The sequence below is a fragment of the Bufo bufo genome, chromosome 7, assembly GCF_905171765.1.
Source record: "Bufo bufo chromosome 7, aBufBuf1.1, whole genome shotgun sequence".
Lineage (NCBI taxonomy): Eukaryota > Metazoa > Chordata > Amphibia > Anura > Bufonidae > Bufo > Bufo bufo.
Window position 1 is genome coordinate 183798361 of NC_053395.1, and position 22094 is coordinate 183820454.

At 42.9% G+C, this 22094-nt stretch overlaps 1 pseudogene; it reads left to right on the plus strand.

Annotated features, from left to right (window-relative positions):
- Positions 1 to 21751, plus strand: part of LOC121008812 — a 39759-nt pseudogene extending 18008 nt beyond the window's left edge.
- The last annotated feature ends 343 nt before the right edge of the window (positions 21752 to 22094 follow it).

A 22094-nucleotide genomic window follows, 5' to 3' on the forward strand; every position in this document is an offset into this window, starting at 1 on the left:
CCAAGGATATACGCCAGAGCTAGGGTATTGGGCCTTGGAGAAGATTTTCTATGTTCCAGGATCAGTCAGGAATAGAGTGCAAGCTCCTGTACTGCAAGTCCTGTGTTTAACACTCTGAAGTCACCTTGCTATGTCTATATTGCCTGCATCAAATGTACTGCAACAAACTGTCTGCAAAGGAACTGCGTTTCCAGCTATGCCCATGTATGATGACTACTAAAGTTTGAGTTCTGCTTTAACATCACGTGGTTCCTCAGTTATTCCTGCTATCAGCAAACGGCGTGCCATCGTCTAATTGGCACTGGCGTCACGAACATTTCCTATCATCCCCTGCCCTTGCAGAGAGTCAGCCGTCTCAGGTTAGTGTCTATTGCACTACAACACCCAGGAACACATTTCTACGCACAACTTGAGTATGCTGCACCTCATATTACGAGGATGGTATGTCATCTGTGAAGTCTGTTCAGTGTAGTGCACATAGTATATTTATGCTGATAGGAGTCTGGGGAACGGACAGCATTATTGTATTCAAGAATTTTGTGGAGTGTCTCCTTTAAGAACTCTTTTTCATGCTGTTCTTTTTCCTTTGTTACATTGGGATTGCACTTGGACACTGGGGGTGAGATTTGTTGTCTTACCTTGTGCATACTTCATGGTACTGTGATTTGAGTTTTACATAAAACACATTATTAACATATCTTAGTTACATGTTTTTTTTAGAAGAGTGTGATCGTGTGATCGGGCTGTGTGCCGCGATCGCTCTCTTTACTTACCATTATGTACAGCGTCTCCATGGTGTTTGTGGTCACGTGACCTAGATTTGACATGTGATCGCTCGCCGGCGATGCTGTTTCCTGTTTACACAGCGTCTCCTAGGAGATTGTGGCCATGTGACACAGATGGAACATGTGACCGCTCTCTGGAGATGCGGTCGCTTTCGGACATGCGCACCGGCAACATGGGAACGCGGAGTTACAGGATTCCATGCTAGCCAGGTAGAGTCCCTCCTTCGTCCATTCATTCGTTCATCAAGTTTTTAATGCAGCACATATGGGTCAGCACATGTTTGCACTTTATTCATTAAATATCATTATCTATTTTGATACTTTTTTGTACATTTTTAATACATTTATAATGTATTTTTTGGATGAATACACTGTACTATTGTAAAATGATGATTTATTTTTCACATGTATGAGTTATTTTATTATATTGTGAGCACTATAGCACTTTATTAGTTTATTATCTTAATTGATTTATCACCATGTGGGTGGTATTTATACATGTACTATGCACCACTATTGTCATGGCTTGAAAAAGGTTCCATTGAGACGAGGACCGAAACGTTGCAACTGGTGGAATAAAATGCGCACATTATCTTTGGAAGTGCCGTGGAGTTTTTCTTTTTTTATATTTATAGATAGATAGATACCACATGGGTGAATAAAGGATTTATTAATTTTTTTTAAGAGTGCTGCCCTTTTTTCTTTCTGTGTATTTTGGGCAATTGCCTATTCCCTTTGGGCTTGCACCTGTCCTTTGTCAGGATTTAATTGTAGCTAGTGCTGCGATTTTTTGGTACTCATATGAAGATGGATAGATAGATAGATAGATAGATAGATAGATAAACAAAACAAAAAAAAATAGCCGCACTCCTGGGTGCCAGATGCAAAGTCCTTACTGGATTCCGGAGAAGCGAAATCCACAAACGACAGCAAAAATAGGTAACGAGGCAGCACTCCGGTCTTATAGTGAAGAAAGTGGATCTTTTATTCAGCCCAATGCAACGTGACAACAGTGCTCAAAACCAGTGTATATAAGCAGGTAGGTATCCAATTACATATCATTACATTTAATTATTCAATAAACATGATTTTTACATAAGAAAAGTGATTTCCATATAAAATGACATAATTCCAAAATAAAGTGTATTATAATTTTAAAATATCAGTGCCAGTGGTCAATGAAAATAAGTGTAAAAATTCTGAAAATACATATATTTAATCAAATTCATGATAGTAATCAATTCCCATGAATTAAAAATCATAAAGTGCACTTGTGCTTATACATTACATGTGTGTATGTGATAATTCATGAGGCGCTCACCCATAACAATATCGGCCATGTGGTGTATACTTGGCGTTCTATGAAGTTCAATACGCCTGCATTAACATCAAACAGCGCGAGAACTCTGGATATTACCGCGCATGCGTCAAGTAAACAACTGGAGTCTCTGCCCATAATTTAGATGGGGAACGCTGGATGCTGATTATACTGCGCATGCCCGAGCTGACCGCTCCATATTATATTCAATAGTATCAAGAGAGAAGTTAATAAGCTATATTTAATACATTATATTACTATGTTTCGAAGGGAAGAATGGTGTCTATGAGGGGGAACAATGAGTCTCTAGTAGCAACCAGAAACTCTGTCCCACCCTTGTGGACTGGAGAACGGAGGCATTATCCATGTCCCCGGTCCCCTACACCAATCAAAATCTCCTATAGAAAAAAAGGGTAAATAAACCGCTGGTAATATATATTGTCCATCAATTGGTATTTAAGGTGGTAAGAACCCCACATAATGGGGCTCTCCCACCTAACATATCCCATAGGAGAAGAGCGGCACGACTAAGTGTCACCCTATCCCCATTGGGACAAAAAAACATTGAGGATGTCTATAAGGGATATCACATAAACTCCGGTCCGCTGAGTAAGCGCAGCTTATAAAAAATATACATCATGGGAAAATAAGATAACAAAAATAACAGACACACACAGGGATTTTATGTTGGGTGGCGTCTCCATGAATTTCAACAATTTCTCCAGAGGTATCTAAAATATAAAAGAAAAATATATTAGAAAAGTTATTAAACAGAACTCTGGTCTTCCCTCACGTCACAGTTACGATAAGAGATACATCAAAAGGTGGCGAGATTACTCTAAATTCAACATTCAGTCCTTTAGGTTTCAAAGTTTGTAAATGATAGATCCAATAAAGTTCACGTTTCTTAAGAATCACTATCCTATCTCCCCCTCGTCTGGGCATAGCAACACGGTCAATGATTCAAAACCGTAGGTCCTTTTCAGTGTGTTTACCTTCACACTGAACATGCTGAAAAGGACCTGCAGTTTAGAATCATTGACCATGTTGCTATGCCCAGTTGGATTATTTCAGATCAATGCAATCCTATCCACATATGACTAACTGTAGCATCTTTTTCAGCCGCCTACCACGATGAAGATGCTGGTCTGCAGTTTATTTCTCTTGGCTGTAATACTTACTAAGGTTCATTCTGATTCTTGTGGTGAGTGAATATTAACCATATGGTAATGATTCCAGGTGAAGACAGAGATTGAAGATGTCGCCTGTATTCAGCTGAATGTGCGTTTTCTTTAATATAATGACTAGATTTGCTGTATTATCGGATGCCTACTCAGCAGTTTATAGAGATGACATGCTCAGTGATTGCCATGGATGGAATACTGATAGCCGAGCACATCCTCTGTCTACCCTTAGGCTAATTTCACGCTAGCACTTGACATCTCCGTCAGTCTGTTGCGGCAGGGAGCAGCCTACCGGAGATGTCTGGATCCGGCATTGCAGGAAGCTGCCTGCCGGCCACATTAGCTATAACGGGGACCAGCGGAGATCCGGCCTCAATTCTGCAAATATGCTGCAGAGGTTTTAGTCTAGCCAAGTCTTGTCATATTTGCTGGGTTGCAGCCGGATCTCGGCCAGTCCTCATTATAGTTAATGGCCCCGGTGGACCTTCAGGCAGCTTGCTGCAATGCCGGATCCAGACATCTCCGGCAGGCTGCTCCCTGCCACAACAGACTGACGGAGATGTCAAGCGCTAGCGTGAAATTAGCCTTAACACTCTCCTGATATAGTCATCATATCGTACTACTTCTGTAGAAATAAGAGCAGTGCCATATTATCTACAGATACTTTCAGCCTTTAAATGTATCAGAGAGGTATCATATAGAGTAGGGTCCCATCTAAAAAAGAACATCTTGTCATGGCAGATGGGCACAGATTGTGATCAATATATATTTGCTATGTACCTTGTATTCATGGATATAGTGAGTGAATATAGCATTTAGTCATCTATTCAATGTTTGGAGAATGCTGTTGCATTGTGTTTGGATTTTAAATGTAATATAGAATGCCCCCCTTAAGTGACAGCAAGCAGAGATCTTTCATATTTTAAGAAACGGCTATGTTTTAAAGGGCATCTGTCAGCAGATCTGTACCTATGACACTGGCTGACCCGTTACATGTGCGCTTGGCAGCTGAAGACATCTGTGTTGGTCCCATGTTCATATGTGTCCGCATTACTGAGAAAAATGATGTTTTATTATATGCAACGGAGGCAGTGGTGACTAGGAACAATATATAGGGGGGGGGGGCACATAAGATACCACAGTCAAAAATGGGGGGGGGGGCACTAATCATTTTCACACTTAATCATACTCCTGAAAAAAACGAAATAAGTAGGGTACTTTCACACTAGCGTGGTATTGAGTTCCGTCCTAGGGGCTCAATACCGGGAAAGAAACGGATCAGTTTTATCCTAATGCATTCTGAATGGAGAGCAATCCGTTCAGGATGCATCAGTTCAATCCCTCTTACATTTTTTGGCCGGAGAAAATACCATAGCATGCTGTATTTTTCTCTCCGGCCTAAAATCCTTAACACTTGGCGGAATGCCGGATCCGGCATTAATTTCCATTGAAATGTATTAGTGCCGGATCCGGCATTAAAATTGCCGCATTGACGGATCCGTTCTTCCGGTCCGCGCATGTGCAGACCTTTAATTCTGTGAAAAAAATAAATACCGGATCCGTTTTTCCAGATGACACCGGAGAGACGGATCCGGTATTTCAATCCATTTGTCAGACGGATCCGCATCCAGATCCGTCTGACAAATGCATCCGTTTACGTCCGGCGACGGAAATGCCCCTGCGTCTTATGGGTTGAATACTAATCAGCGCTTCCATTATGGAAGCGCTGATTAGTATCGGAGGACCGGGAAGCGGTGAAAGCTCTGTACTCACCGCTTTCTGGTCCTCGGCTGTCAGCTGTGCAGTGGCTGCGCACAGCATGACCTCACGCTGTGCGCAGCCTTCACAGCCGACAGCCGAGGACCAGGAAGAAGAGAGAGAGCACCGGTGGTGAGGAGCGGCGGCGTCCAGGAGCAGGAGAGGTAAGTTGTTAATTTATTTTATTTGCACTGATGGCGGGGCGCTGATGCATGAGGCAGGGGGGCTGATGCATGAGGCAGGGGGGCTGATGCATGAGGCAGGGGGGCTGATGCATGAGGCAGGGGGGCTGATGCATGAGGCAGGGGAGCTGATACATGAGGCAGGGGGGCTGATACATGAGGCTGGGGGGCTGATGCATGAGGCAGGGGGGCTGATGCATGAGGCTGTGGGGCTGATAGGAAGTCTGATTGAGGGTCTTATTAACATTGGGGGTCTGATTGGGGCTGTCAGCTGAGGTCTGATTAACATTGGGGGTCTGATTGGTGGACTGACCTGAGGTGTCATGAAAAATATTTTTTCCTATTGTCCCCCTCTAAAACCTAGGTGCATCTTATAGGGCGAAAAATACGGTACTTGCTTGCTCCTCCTCCTGACCTCAGCTGCCTTTTGCGTACGCCATGCGCCGTGACGTCACGCGGAGGCACTGCAACGCTAGGGTAAGCCGAGCCGCGGTCTCCTTCCTGAACTGCAGAGCGGTGCCCACTTCCAGCCCTGAGCCCAGCTGCCCAGAGCACTGTTCCTGAGCCTGCTGGAGTCTTCAGAACTGTAAGTATTTACAGTAATTCACTGTAAGCTATATTATATATATTACTTTGTTGTTTTGTGTGTGTGTGTGTGTGTTGTGGTGGAGGGCGTGATTGCATGCTAGGGTGTGGGAAGGCGGAATCCAGGGGGCCCAAGTAAATTCTTGCCCAGGGTCCAATCAATATTAAAGACGGCCCTGCGGACACCTCTATTTTTTTTCACAAACGCCTACTTTTACAGACTTTCTGAATGGTTGGCAACCCAGGAGAGAGCAGATCCTCTAAGTGTAACGGCAACACCCTCGTTGCTCCTAGAGGCTCATTTACATATTATTAAAACATAATTTTTCTCAGCAATGCGGGCACATATGGACATGGGACCAACGCAGATGACTTCAGCTGCCAAGTGCATATGGAACAGGTCAGCCAGTTTCATGTTTACAAATCTGCTGACAGATGCTCTTTAATATTCCTAATATTATCTAGTGAAATGCAGACCTTGCTGTTATGTCATGTTTTTTTTCAGACAACATTCATTATCTTCAAAAGAAGCAAAATATTCTAAATCTCTGGCATGTTGGGATAAAGATGAGACCAGCAAAGCAAATGAATATTCCTTCTACCTTACCAATAACAACCATCCCAGGTATAGGAGCTGCAAAGAAATCAGTCAGTCTGATAATAATGCCAAAGGTGAGTCCTGGAGGCAGGGAGGCATCGTACGGTTGTCTCCTGCTGCTTAGGATCTATGCATGCAGCATTGGCTGAGCCACAAGATGAAATGCAAAAAAGAAAGACTCAAATGATTAAAGCTCACAAGATTTCTTACAAAATCCAGATGATTTTGAATCTACCATTGCCATATACACAGTACATATATCATACCTCCCAACCGTCCCGGATCCGGCGGGACAGTCCCAGATTTCGGTGGCTCTCCCGATGCCCCTGGGAGGACTGAGTTATGTCCTGCTCTCAGCTGTCTCTGCATATTTAGGACACAGAGACAGTTAAGTGCAATAGTAAAGCGAAGAGCTGAGTACTCTCTGCTTCACGATTTAACTGTCGGCGCTCCCCAGCAGGGGGAGCAGTCACACATTGCAACGCTGTGTAGGAGGAGCGTGCAGTCCTGGGAATCGGCCTGTGCGCTTCTCCTACACAGTTCGGCAGCGCGATCTGTGACAGTATTGTGCCTGCTGAGGAGTGTAGGATATGCTCCGATTATCGGGGGAACAGCCAGTTTTTTATTGTTTTTTTTATGGCAGTACTAAAATGGGGGGGCCCAATATGGGCATTACTACTAAAAGGGGAACACTGTGAACATTACAACTAAAAAGGGTCACAATATAGGCACAACTAATAAAAGGGGCTCACAATGTGGGCATTACTACTAAAAAAGTGGTATAATGTGAGCATTACTACTAAAAAGGGGGCACAATGTGGGCATTACTAAAAAGGGCCATAATGTGGGCATAACTAGTAAAAAGGGGCATAATGTTGGTGTTGCTTCTTAAAAGGGGGCATGATGTGAGCATTACTACTAAAAAGGGGCAAAATGTGGGCATTACTACTAAAAGGGGTGCACAATGTGGGCATTACTACTAAAAAGGGGCACAATGTGGGCATTACTACTAAAAACGGGCACAATGTGGGCATTACTACTAAAAGGGGGCAAAATTTGGGCATAACTACTAAAAGGGGTGCACAATGTGGGTATTACTACTAAAAGGGGCCACAATGTGGGCATAACTACTAAAAAAGGAGGCACAAAGTGGGCATTGCTACTAAAAAAGGGGGCACAATGTGAACATTACTACTCAAAGGGGGGTACAATGTGGGCATTACTACTAAAAAAGGGTTCACTATGTGTGCATAACTCTTGTGTGAGGGCACAATGTGGGCATAACTACTGTGGGGGGAACAATGTAGATATATTCTGTGTAAGGGCATTGAGCAATGCTCTCCGCTTCTATTGTCCCTCCTTGTTATTTTCAAAAGTTGGGAGGTATGCATATATTAATATAGAACGTCAGAGATCATAACAAGGGGCTAACAGGATTAAAAAAAACACACATTGTCTTATTGTGATCGCCTCTGCCTGATGGAAATGGATTAAAAACCATCTAGTGCCATTTTACAGTCCTATAGCAGGATGGCCATTGGCATCCCTTAGACACCCGGGTATGGGCACAACTCCAACCTCTGCCCTAATTTCTAGATTCCCCCATTGTTTTATCATATCCATCTACCAACTTTTAAGATAGATGGTGGATATGCGGCCGAAAACCATGTGGCTATGTGACTCACAGCCCTTATCATTACCAAACTGATTGTAAGTCACTTACTTATTATTATAGGCGGTGCGGTTTTGAGCTGGTGGGGGCATTAACAATGAGCAAGTGATTTACAATAGTGGAGATTTATCAAAACTGGTAAAAAGGAAAAAATTGGTAGGCTTTGGCATGCCTCATGCATTCGGTACTTTTCTCTTTCCCTCATCCTTGTCTTGGGTCTGCACCTTCTGCTTCTCCTTCACCTCCTTCCCTCCCTCTTGTCTGTCTTGTCTTGTTTCTTCCATCAGTTATACTGTTTTATTTGTTATTATTCGATTTGCCTGTACTACGAAAATATATTGGGTCGTGTTGTACTGTCATTTTGCCATTATTAACTGCCCAATAAACAGATTGAACCATAAAGGAAAAAATTTGGCTTAGTTGCCCATAGCGACGCAATCAGATTCCACCTTTTATTTTCCAAAGGAGCTCTGAAAAACGAAAGATTGCAATCTGATTGGTTGCTATGGGCAACTCAGCCAGTTCTATTTTACACCAGCCTTGATAAATCTCCCCCAATGAGTTTATAATGAATAGATAGAAAACAGCCATGGCAGCTTAGTTTTCAGTCGCATTAAAGCCACATCTTCATCCCACTGACTGCCACGTCTGGAACTACCCTTACGGTTTTGCCAGGTTTATCACTATTTGCATTTTGAATATTTTAGGTTAATTGACGTCCAGTCGTATTGGTACACACAGTCATACATGAAATTGATTGGGGGTAAGGCTAGTTTCACACCTGCGGCAGAGAAGATCTCTGGATCTGGTATTGCCGGATATTGCCGCCTGTCCACCAGACTCAATTGACTACAATGGGGTCCGGCAGAGATCCGGCCACTACCCCGCAAATATGAAGAGAAGCGGCCAGGTAAAAACCACTGCACGCTGTGGTTTGTGTCAGGCCGATTAACTAAATTCTCTGCCAAAACTGGCGGATGGATCACCTTGTGGCAAATGTGAAACTAGCCTAACACATCTGATGCTGGTTTACACATTCTACCTGAGAGTAGGACCACAAAGAGCAGTCATGACATGTTTGACAAGACACATGTGTGATGGGAACGGTCCGGCCATGCCATGGCGGTATTAACTTATTGGACACAGATTGTTTATCCAGCACATGGTTTTACCGTGCAGCCATTACTGATGTATTTGTGTCTAATCATACCGTATTAATAGAACTCTGCCATGGTTTAGTTGGGTGTACAGTTCTGCAAAAGGAGTAGATGTCCTTCAAAATAAAACACCATAAAATCTTTACACTATGATGCAATATGTTGGTATATAGATCTTGATACTAAAACCAATATATTTGTGTGGTAACAGATGGCATTTATACTTTAACTACTGAACATGGCATTTCGTACCAAACCTATTGTGACATGACCACCAATGGAGGAGGCTGGACACTGGTAGCTAGTATTCACGAGAACAATCTTCATGGAAAGTGCACAATTGGAGATCGCTGGTCCAGTCAACAGGGAAACAATGAGAACAATCCTGAAGGAGATGGGAACTGGGCAAATTATGCTACATTTGGGTTCCCTGATGGGGCCACTAGTGATGACTACAAGGTAACTCTTTCTTCATAAAATTATTGCAAAACCATTTTAATGTATAAAAAGTCTGAATTGAGTAGCGACATATATGCCATGTGGGCCAAGAGATTGAAAATCTTGTCGCAAGCACCAACTGTGTAATGCTGGCAGTTGTCTCTTTTTAGAAAAAGTTGATCTGAAATCTGCTTGACATGTAGGTAAATTCCCCTTCCTCCACACAGAATTAAACCAAAATTACACGATTTCCTAATAAACAAGATTTATCATATTTTAAATGACAGATAGACTAAGTACCTATTTAATCCAGTGATTTACAGGACATACCTTTTTTGATTGCAGTAATTCACTTTATTTGATACTCCTTTCGGCCCAGACCATCATGATTTTTCCTCAAGATTGCAGGTTCATTCTGCAGTTGCACCCAAACTCTGCTGCCTGAGAGTGCCCAAATGCCCCTCTATCTGAGGACATGTATAAAGGTTTTCCACTGGGGCCAATGAGATTCAGGTTATACCTCTGACTTTGGCTCATTGCTTTTGCAGCCCCATTTAACACTGCTATCCTGATGCTACCAACAATACCATGCCCGATACTTTCCTATGTGCCCCTATTACTATGTCTGCAAGACTGTCCCATGTGCCCCCATTACTCTGTCTGCAGGGCTGCCCCATGTGCCCCCATTATTGTATCTGCAGGCTTCCCCATGTGCCCCATTACTGTGTCTACAGGGGTTGCCCCATGTGCCCTCTTTACTGCATCTACAGGGCTGCCCTATGTGCTCCCATTACTATGTCTACAGGGCTGTCCCGTGTGCCCCTATTGCTGTGTCTACAGGGCTGCCCCATGTGCCCACATTACTGTATCTACAGGGCTGCCCTATGTGCTCCCATTACTGTTGTCTACAGGGATGCCCTATGTGCTCCCATTACTGTGTCTAGAGGCTGCCCTATGTGCTCCAATTACTGTGTCTACAGGGCTGTCCCATATCCCCCATTACTGTGTATACAGGGCTTGCCCCATGTGCTCCTATTACTGTGTCCAAAAGGCTGCACTATGTGCCCCCATACTGTGTTTACAGGGCTGCCCCATGTGCCCCCATTACTGTGTCTACAGGGCTGCACTATGTTCTCCTTTTACTGTGTCTACAGGGCTGCAGTATGTGCTCCCATTACTGTATCTACAGGGCTGAACCTATGTGCTCCCATTACTGTGTCTACGGGTTGCCCTATGTGCTCCCATTACTGTGTCTACAGGGCTGCCCCATGTGCCCCAATTACTGTTTTTGCAGGGCTGCCCCATGTGCCCCCATTACTGTGTCTACAGGGCTGCACACTATGTGCTCCCATTACTGTATCTACAGGGCTGTCTCATGTGCTCCCATTACCATGTCTATAGGGCAGCCCTATGTGCTCTCATTTCTGTGTCTACAGGGCTGCACTATGTGCTCCCATTATTATGTCTATAGGGCTGCCCTATGTGCCCCCCATTACAGTGTCTACAAGACTGCCGAATGCCCCAAATACTACAGAATGCTGCCAAAATAGAAGTGCCAGAGGGAAACACATGAAAGCAGGGGCTGGACCCCAAATCAAACACAACTTTTTGAAAACATATGATGCCAAACAAACAATGCCAAAGGCATCAAACAATAAACCAGAAACCAACGTTATATGAGACCTACTGTAGATCCCAGAATTAATTTAGAACCAGAACCCAAGGGTAATAGAGTTGTCCAGAAAAGTACTTTAAAAAAAAATATGATTAGAAGGCATTCCCTACCAATCCCCCACTGCTCCTGGTCTCGTTTGTCTTTGCACCTCCCGATCCAGCAATGATGTCCCAACACAGACATGTTACTACATTGAGTTCACCGCTGCAGTCGGTATTTGGCTACTGTGGTCACATGTCAGTCTTGAGAAGGACTGGGAAGTATAGAGACCAGCGGCGCAAAAGGACACATTGAAACAGTATCAGCTGAATTTAGTAAGGGGGGGGGATGTCTTCTTTTGTTGTTTAATATCATTCTAGGCAGTGTTCATAAGACACAGATAAGACCCCAAATTTATATATACCGCAGATGAAACCTCAAAATGAATACAGACCCCAAATTAGACTGCAGTCCATTCCCCTTAATTCATATCTCAGACCAGACAAAAATAATACCTTAATGATACTGGATAAGGCCAATAAGTAGTGCGCGCCTCTGGTCACTGTGCACATCCGGATGCCTGCCGACATGGACCGGGTTCAACACCAGCATCTTGAACAGAAGAAGACCATTGAGTGATGAGCAGTGAGTAAAGCCAACCATACTCATCACTCCCTGGAGTAGCTTACATTTGCATTCGCTCTTATGCTGAGGGGGCCCAAAGGCCCCTCTGATACATAAGACACAAGTATTACACATGCCACATGTGTAGTACCTTAGACCTGGGGGTAACACAAGTTGTTTATTGTTGTGCATTATATTTCAATGTTTACTGGCAATTACTACCAGAAAGGAAGGTATGGAAAAAGTTGGCAGGAACAGAGTTAACCACCCTGTTCCTCCCCTCTTGGTAGGAGTGGGCTGGTCCTGCTTCCTGACAGAAGGGGGAGTTCCTGTGTAGCTACAGTGTGGAGAGGACACAGACCGTAGTGCTCCTTCTCCTACAGAGAATTATCCGGAGAGAACCATTACTAAATTGCCTCAAGTAAAGCCTTGAGTGGATAAAGACAGCAGAGTGAACTGCTATATTCAGCTTCTGCAGACATTGTGAAAGTTTTTTTTACGTTTTTTTCATGTATCCAACATCTTGTCCAGCTCTTTAACCTCCTCTTCATTTAGACTGTTGGCACAAGAAGCAGTCTTGCTTGACCTTTTCAGTCAGACCATTCACTCTGACCCGAGAGATCCCTTCTGTAGTCATTCAATTAGAGCCTTACACATTAGACTATTTGAAGAAATGCTCTTCTGTGACATCTTTATCTCTAGGCCTATCAGTAGAACAATAAAGCTGTCATACAGTTATCCCAATTCTACACCTACCATTATAACAAGGATTACCTTGCAGATAATATCTTCCCCTCACAGCTGCAGTAAACTGATACTGGATTATCTATCTGTACAGGAGTTTTATCTTTCTGTGCTGACTGCTACATAAGGACAGTATGTTGTATTTAGTTTTCATTGAAGAAATGAAAAAAGAAAAACCCAAAAATTCTAGAATATTATTCTATGAATTCAGAATTTCCAAAAATGCCCCTTTCTGATGGAAGTGTCGTATAAAAACATACATACTGCACAGTAACAATATAACATTATAACTTAGTAAGGGGGTGTATATGGGTGCTTGCTGTTCACTTTATTTGCACTGTGATATATTCTATGTCTACGGTAATTGTTGTGTTAACCATTTGTATCCTGGTCTATCAGAATCCAGGTTATTATGATATCACTGCTGCTAATGTGGGTTTATGGCATGTGCCCGAACAAGACTCCCCTCTCCCTGTGGAAGGAAAAATCTCTTCTACGATATCGTACAGAAAATGGCTTCCTTTCTTCCAATGGAGGAAATCTCTTCCATCTTTATGAGGTGACTAATAATAGTTCAGGATCCTTTGGGTTAAATAGATTGCAAGATCTTATTCTCTAAAGTCAGATTTTGACTCAAATGTATTTTTATACACTATTAAAATAAGACAGCTGGACCTTATTTCAGATCAAGATGCAAATGAAGCCGATTGCTCCAGGTTCTATTCCTGAACATCTTGAGTACCGCCGCTGTACAAGTAGGGGCTATAAATATGTCATCCGCTCATGGGCGCCATAGCTGGTGGGTCTCTAAAACAGCAGATGTCCATGGCTAATGTCTGCGACCAGTAATAATGTTGATCGCAAACACTTAGCCCTTTAGATGCCGTGGTCAAGCATGACCACCGCATATAAATATCGAAAAAACAGAAGCACACTTTTCCAGGTTAGGATCTGCTCCCTTAATGCGGCAATCGGGGGAGCCGTTTCTTCTCTCTGAAGTGGAGGGTCTCTCTGAAGAAATCCAGCGTATGAGAGCTGCAGTTCTTATGGCGGTCTACCACCTGCAAATGAAGCTTAGACTGTAATTCTATTGAACTACAGTCTAAACTGAAATAATTCAGAATGTTTCATATTGCAGCCTCCTAGGTGGGGCTAAAAAAAAAAGTTTAAAAGTTTTTACAAATATAAAAATTTTAATCACCCCCCTTTCCCCAAAAATAATGTAAAAATAAAAACATAATGATCATGGGGATCACCGTGTCCCAAAAGGTCTGTAGTGTTTAATTATAAAAATATGTATCTTATATGGCGGATGACGTAACAAAATAAAACCCATCAAAATGTCTGATTCGCCATTTTTCATCGCCTCACTTACCCAAAAAATTGAATAAAATGTGATTTTAAAAAGGCACACACTCTCTAAAATGGTATCAATAAAAGTACAGATCTTCCCGCCAAAAATTTAGCCATTAGGTCAAAATATGGTGATGAAAAGAATTTTTTTTTTTTCAAAGATTTTTAATTTTTTCTGTATTAACACACAAGAAAAATTATATAATTGTGCATTTATTGTAATCGTACTGACCCAGAGAATGAAGTGCACAGGTCAGTTTTACCGCATAGGGAACGCCATCGAGATAAAACCTGTAAAACTGTGGCGGAATTGCATTTTTTTTCTAATTCCACCCCATTTGCTATTTTTCCCACGCTTCCCACGCTTCCCACGCTTCCCACTACCTTGTATGTCACATTAAATGGTGGCTTAGAAGTGCAACTTGTCCCACAAAAATAAGCCCTCATACAGCTATATGAATGGAAAAATAAAAAGTTATGGCACCGGGAAGACAGGGAAGAAAAATAATAGCACAAAATGAAAAAACCTCCAGTATTCAAGAGGTTAAACAGCTAAATTTACTGGGGGAAGCAGCACCCTCTAATGGGGGAAAAGTAGCATTACATGGCAGCTAAGTGAATGGCCATTCATGTAATAAAAGGACAGCCGGAGTCCACCAGAACGGGAGATGCTGATACAGAGCACCTCTCCATTCAGGCTCATAGAAGTGGATTCTGAATGGGGAACACCCCTAAAAATACAATCGTATCCAAAGTTTTGAGACTGACCCAAATTTTGTTTTTCAGAAAACTTGCTTCAGTGTTTTTCTATTTGTCAGATGTTTCTATGGTATGCTGAAGTACAGTTATAAGCACTTCATACGTTTTTTAAAAACTGTTATTGACAAATCCATCAAGTTTATGGAAAGACTCAGTATTTCCAGTGTTGACTCTTCTTTTTCAAGTCTTCTGCGATTTGCCCTGGCATGCTGAATATCAGCTCCTGGCCCAAATCCTTACTGATGGTGCAATACCCCAGAGCAAATGGTTTGTTATTTAATGTGTTGTAATGTATTGGCATGTTATGTATTGTTACCCAGCTGGCCATGTATGGATGGCACAGCCAGGGTTAACAATCCTGACTCAGCCCTTCCAGGTTGGGTGAGAAACCAGGATCCACCCCCAGCTCAGTTAGTTAGGAGTTGAGAGTGAGAGTTCATAGAGAGAAGAGGCAAAGTCATATGCTCCCACTTCTTAGGCCCAGAAAGCTACAGAGACTCACCGATCTCAGCATGATCTACAGAAGGAAAGAACAAGAAAGACAAGGAGAGAACTACAGAACTTAAAATTTGTATGCCTGCGCCGATGACGTCACCGAAAGAGAAGACGTCATCGGCGCAGGCGCACTGAGAGAGTGCTGAGGAGGCGAGCCTCCTTATCTCAGAGCGCCTGCGCCGAATCAACACAGGCGCGCGATTTTTAAATGCTGACAGAGCTGGCCGGAGGAGGAGATCACGGCTGGCCCTGTCAATCAACAGAAGGAGGGGGCGGTTTTCTGCGGCTGCTACCAGCAAGTAGACGCCCTACTTGCTAGTAGAAAGGTATTTAGCATATCATAAAAGTAAGTTTTTTGCTAAATCTACTGAACGAAAATTATTAATAAAATAATGTATGGCATATGGCAGGATAGGGATTATAAGTACACAAAAAAAAAATGAGTTTAGTGGGGTGACAGAAGCCCTTAACTGCAGTGAGGAACACTGTTAAGACACCTTTCACACCTAGAAATGATTTTGCATAAGAACACTGCCTAAAAGAATGGTATCAAAACCTCCTCCAAGAGCAACTTCTCCCAATGACCCAGAAGCAATTTGGTGATATGGATGTATGTGGATGGCACTGCCAGGGTTAACAATCTTGGCTTAGCCCTTGCAGGAGGTTGGATGAAGAACCAGGATCCGCCCCCAACTCAGTTAGTTAGTAGGAGTTGAGAGTGAGAGTTGAGAGAGAGAGAAGAGGCAAAGTCCATATGCCCAGAAAGCTACAGAGACTCCCTGATCTCAGCATGATCTACAGAAGGCGAGAACGAGGAAAGACGGAGGAGAGAAATTTGCATGGCTGAGCATTGCAGTCAGTATAGTAACCTGCTACCAAAAAGACTTTACTGCAGTGAGGAACACTGTTAAGACACTTTCACACCTAGAAACGATTTTGCATAAGAACACTGCCTTAAATAAGAATGGTATCAAAAACCTCCTCCAGAGCAACTTCTCATAAAGACCAGAAGCAATTTGGTGATATGGATGTATGTGGATGGCACAGCCAGGGTTAACAATCTTGGCTTAGCCCTTCAGGAGGTTGGATGAGGAACCATGATCCGCCCCTAGCTGAGTTAGTTAGTAGGAGTTGAGAGGAGAGTTCAGAGAGAGAGAAGAGGCAAAGTCCATATGCTCCCTCTTCTTAGGCCAGAAGGCTAAGAGACTCCCTGATCTCAGCAGGATCTACAAAAGGAGAGAACAAGAAGGACAAAGGAGAGAAATTTGCATGGCTGAGCATTGGAGTCAGTATAGTAACCTGCTACCAAAACTTTCAGGCCTGGAAACTATTTTGCGTAAGAACACTACTATGAATAAAGAATCGTATTAAAACCTCCTCCAAGAGCAACTTCTCCCAATGATCCAGGGGCAATTTGACAATGCTTTTTTCAGCATGATAGAGCACCATGTCACAAGGAAAAAGTGATAATTAAGAGGCTTGGAGAACTAGACATTGAAATTTTTGGATCCATGGCTAGGAAATTCACCAGATCTCGATCCCATTGAGAACCTGAGGGTCATAACTCAAAAGCAGGTTGACAAACAAAAACACAGAAATTGTGATAAAACTCCAAGCACTGATTAGGCAAGAATGGGTTGCCATCTGCCAGGATTTGGCCCAGAAAACTGATATCCAGAATGCCACAGCAAATTGCAGAAGTCTTGAAAAAGAAGGGTCAACACTGGAAATATCGAGTCTTTATATAAACTTGATGAATTTGTCAATTAACGTCAAGATTGAAAAAACACTGAAGCAGCAAACTGAAAACCAAAATTTGAATCAGTCTCAAAACTTTTTACAGTGACTGTATGTGTACAGTGCTAAACAAGGACAAGAGAGAGTGGATAAGAACTACTGTATATTATATTTTAGCTTAAATTGTCTTCTCTCTTTTAGAAATTTCCTGTAAAATATAATATTGGCAAATGTCCCACCGACAATGGACCAACTGTTCCAGTAGTTTATGATCATGGGAGTGCAGAGACAACAGCCAATCTCTATCCACAACCCGGGAAAAGTAAGATTAATATTGATGCAGACACTGCTGATGAATGTGGTGCTGGGGTAATATAATGCAAAGTTGGACACCTATGTAAAATCATAGACCGCACATGACTACAGATAAAGTTGTAGGATGCCCTGCAGTTCTACGTAACACCACAGGTATAGTGACAATCCTCCAAGTTTAGGCATAGGGTGCCCTGGACAAAAACACAGAAATATAGTGGCAATACTGGAGGAGCGGCTCAACCCCTAACACTGTAGCGTGTTTTACATTGGGGGAGCAGCCCCACCGCATGTGGACCGCAGCGAACGACTATCCCCAGCAAAAAATGCATACGGTGGAGGATGTCGGCGCGGTCCACATGCACCACAAGGGCATCCTACACAAACCGGAGCATTGTGCGGATGTAAATACAATCATATAAATCACAGAAAAAATGCACCAAACGGATATGCCACTGACTATACTGGCTAGTCATAAATGCAGATATTAAAAGCTGAGACTTTCGCCAATATATTCCTGTCAGGAAAATATCGGAGCCCATCATTGCACCACGTCACGGTCACTCAGCATGGCAAAGGGTCCTACCACTACGCTACCTATGGTGTGAACACGGTCTGAAGGCGATGTAATCCAGCTCGCAGCCAGGCTTCCACACAAACGCCTAGCAGGACAACTAGTGCAATGTGAACAAAGCCAAGACTGCAAGCCACAACCCATATCAGACCCTGTGATGGGAGGTCACCAGGTGCAAAAGAGTGTTTGAATGCCAGGTAACGGCACATACACTACATATAAAACAAGACACAAACACAGAAATATAGTGGCAATACTGGAGGAGCGGCTCAACCCCTAACACTGTAGCGTGTTTTACATTGGGGGAGCAGCTCCTCCAGTATTGCCACTATATTTCTGTGTTTTTGTCTTGTTTTATATGTAGTGTATGTGCCGTTACCTGGCATTCAAACACTCTTTTGCACCTGGTGACCTCCATCACAGGGTCTGATATGGGTGTGGCTTGCAGCCTGGCTTTGTTCACATTGCACTAGTTGTCCTGCTAGGCGTTTGTGTGAAGCCTGGCTGCGAGCTGGATTACATCGCCTTCAGACCGTGTTCACACCATAGGTAGCGTAGTGGTAGGACCCTTTGCCATGCTGAGTGACCGTGACGTGGTGCAATGATGGGCTCCGATATTTTCCTGACAGGAATATATTGGCGAAAGTCTCAGCTTTTAATATCTGCATTTATGACTAGCCAGTATAGTCAGTGGCATATCCATAGGGTGCCCTGGAGCCCATTCTACACGAGTTAGGCCTCCTTCACGTAATCAGTGATTTCCATGTGAACGAGGCCTTAGGTCAGTGGAAAAACAATGAAGACATGCTATACTTTGGCCTGTGATGCAACGCAAACACGCCCATTGATGTCTATTGGTTCATAAAAAACACTATCAGTGGTTTTCACTGACCATTGGAGATGCACTGGAAAATATTTTTTAGCCTAGCAATTTATGTGGGATACGGATGACACACAGAGGGCAAATAACGGACACACAGATAAAACACGGATCATTCACGGATGAAGCATTGATCTTCTTGTCAAGGATGTCCTCACAAGTGAAAGAGGGCTAAAGCTGCACTGCAGATAGCACTCCTCAAAACCAGTGTAAGGAGCGTAGTCGCAGAACAAACAGATTTGACACTGAAACATCAGTCTAATATATAAGAAAATGAAATGGCGCATTGATACACACGGTGGGTGGAACAAGCATCGGATGACTTCATCTGTGTAATCCCTGGATCTGCAAATCGCAAAAGTGTGTGAAATACATAAGGGGATGGTGGGAGAAAAGATAATAATAATAAAGTAATTTTTGTAATCAGCATATATACCAGGAGAAGTTCCTTATATATGCCAAATGTATCGATACGTCGCTTTTTCACCCAACAGGTGCAATAAGGGTGTCCTTTTGGCACCCATTGGTCTGGTCTATCTTGTATACCCGTTTTTGCTGTTTAGAATAGCACAGTAGACTGGCGTCCCACAAAAAAAAAAGACTTCCAAGACTTTTTAACCTATGTGATCGTTGCCGGTCCGACACACGGGACCCCACCAATCAGCTGTCTGAGAAAGCCCCATCGGCTGTGCTTGGTATTGCAGCTCAGCCTCATTCACTTGAATGGGACTGAGGTGTGTCTAGGCCATGTGACCAAGGAACGTGACTTCACTGGCTTAGGGTAAGCTGCGAGAAGGCCACGAATCTCAGAGGAGCACCGGGGCCTTCTCAAACAGCTGACCGGCAGGAGTCCCCCACTGATCAGATAAATGGGAGCCTATAAGCGACATATGCCATCGAATGCTTTTACAGTGTTCGACAAAGATATATCTCCAGTGAAAGCCTCCCTCAGTTTTTCATTGACACTGTGTAATGTGTATTGAGCTGTAATTCTGAGGTACTCTCTCCTCCACAGATCTGTTCACCCCCGGCTTTATCCACTTTCGAGTTTTCAACCACGAGAAAGCAGCAATGGCACTATGTGCTGGAATTAAAGTAAATGAAGAATTTTGTCATACAGAACATGTAAGTTAGAACATTTGTATCTACACCTAAGAAAGGTTCGGTAGTCTTCATGAAGCCTTCATAGAAGAGATTGACAGTCACGGAGAGCTCACCTCTACTTACACTTTCTACGTCTCTGTACGGACAGCATACATGGTTGATATGTAGTGGTTAATATGCTTTCAGAATTACTAAGACACATGAGGAGCATATTGTAAATGAAAAAAAGTTCACTCCCAACCAGTATACCATGGAGCCTAATCAAGTGTCCGTGTAGGACAGCAGTGAAGAGACCTATGACTAATTTTTTTTTAGTAGGCAAGGGCATTGGCTTGTGTAACACTACACAGGCTCCTCTCCTAGGTAGTGGTTGGACGACCAACATTGTGTACTTCCCCACCAATCATGATTTCTGGGGCTATGTTTTACTCCAGTGCCATATTGGAAGAGCACGGGCAGTGAGATACACAGGTGTCAAAGAGCTCAAAATTTCTGACAAATTTATGATTTTTTTTTTATTAACTGGGGGAAATGTTTCATGATAAAAAAAAGTTGTGCTTTGCCTCTTCTATGTCACAAGAAAAAGCACAGATGCTTTCTAAATATGCCGCTCTTTCTGAACATAATATATTTCTCAATATATTTACACCAGACAACTGGACATACATTGATAAATCTCACCAAAGGGATCTAAAATCTCCTGCTTCCCTTCACATAGCACATTAAAAAAAACTGTCTGCCTACAGCCACCACTAGGGGGAACTCAGTGGGTGGGGATTTATACAGTTATCATTAAATGTAAAAATCTCTTTGCATTGAGCTCCCTTAGTGGAGGTTACAGGAAATTGCTGTGGATCTAAGTCAGAAAGCAGGAAAAGAACTCACCATGGGCCCCAAAGAAGTTCCAGGGACTCCCTATGTGAGATCCCACAGTCCCAGCCACAAAGAGGCCGGCACTTTTTCCTAAAGTGTGCAAGCACGGCCACCACTACTGGATTGCAGGGTGGTTGTAACCATGGAAACGAGCAGTGTATAATGTGATGGAAAAATGAATGGAGGCAATACGAACAATCACAATGCATTAGTAAGGGCCTTGTATTAACTTCCTCTACATGATAAATGCTTCTTACTGAAGTGAGACAACCCCTTTAAGTATCTGTAACTGTAGAACTACAAGAATTTGCATAAGATAATATTCAGTATAAAATACTATATATAATGGATGTGTATAAGACTCTCAAATACAGTGTTTATTCTATAAAAGACAAACCTCTCCAAAAGACCACCCCCTTATCCAGACCAGAAATCATGCGACAGATGTTGAGTTCCACCATATAGTCTATATACTTGCCATTCTCTTTAAGAAGACCACTCTTCTAGAAGACCACTTTAAGATTAAATTTGTGTCGGTCATGTCCGAACCCTTTCACTGTATGTCCTCTCTTAGATAGTTTACAGGCAATATGGACCGTTTGAAATCTCTCCTTTACTTTACAGGTCTGCATTGGAGGTGGTGGCTATTTTCCAGAAGCTAGCCCCAGGCAATGTGGAGACTTCACTGCCATGGACTGGGATGGGATTGGCACACACACTGGATGGAGCGCGAGCAAGGATTTTGTAGAATCTACTATACTGATCTTCTACCAATGAGTTCCCTGTCAGCCATGAGTAAATTAGCATTTATAAAATCAGCTATGGCCAGTCCTGTGTACAATAATAAAATGTAGCTATATGTGGAAATATTTCATAGAGTCACATAGTGTGAGACACAGTATTGCAGTCATATGTTGATAAGTGCAGGTCCGATAACGCTGCTTGTACTTATATTGACACTTGTAGGGAAGGCATCACATTCTGGATCCCATTCATTCCCTGCACAGGGTCCAAAACTGCAAGTTTTACAGGATCTTATGAATACAAGCAGATCAAAACACACGCAATTTATGATCACTTTATGCATCTATTGCTCAGTCAGAAAGGCTGTTCATTTGAACAGCAGGTGGCGCTATACTAAAATTATTCCTGGAACATCCGGGGATATCAACATTTTAGTGACCACGCACATTTTTTTAAATCGCATTCCAAGGGCTAGAACTTTTTAGTTTTTTCATCAGTGTACTTGTATGAGGTCTTATTTTATGAAGGACAAGTTATAGTTTTTAATGCACCATTTTCAGGTAC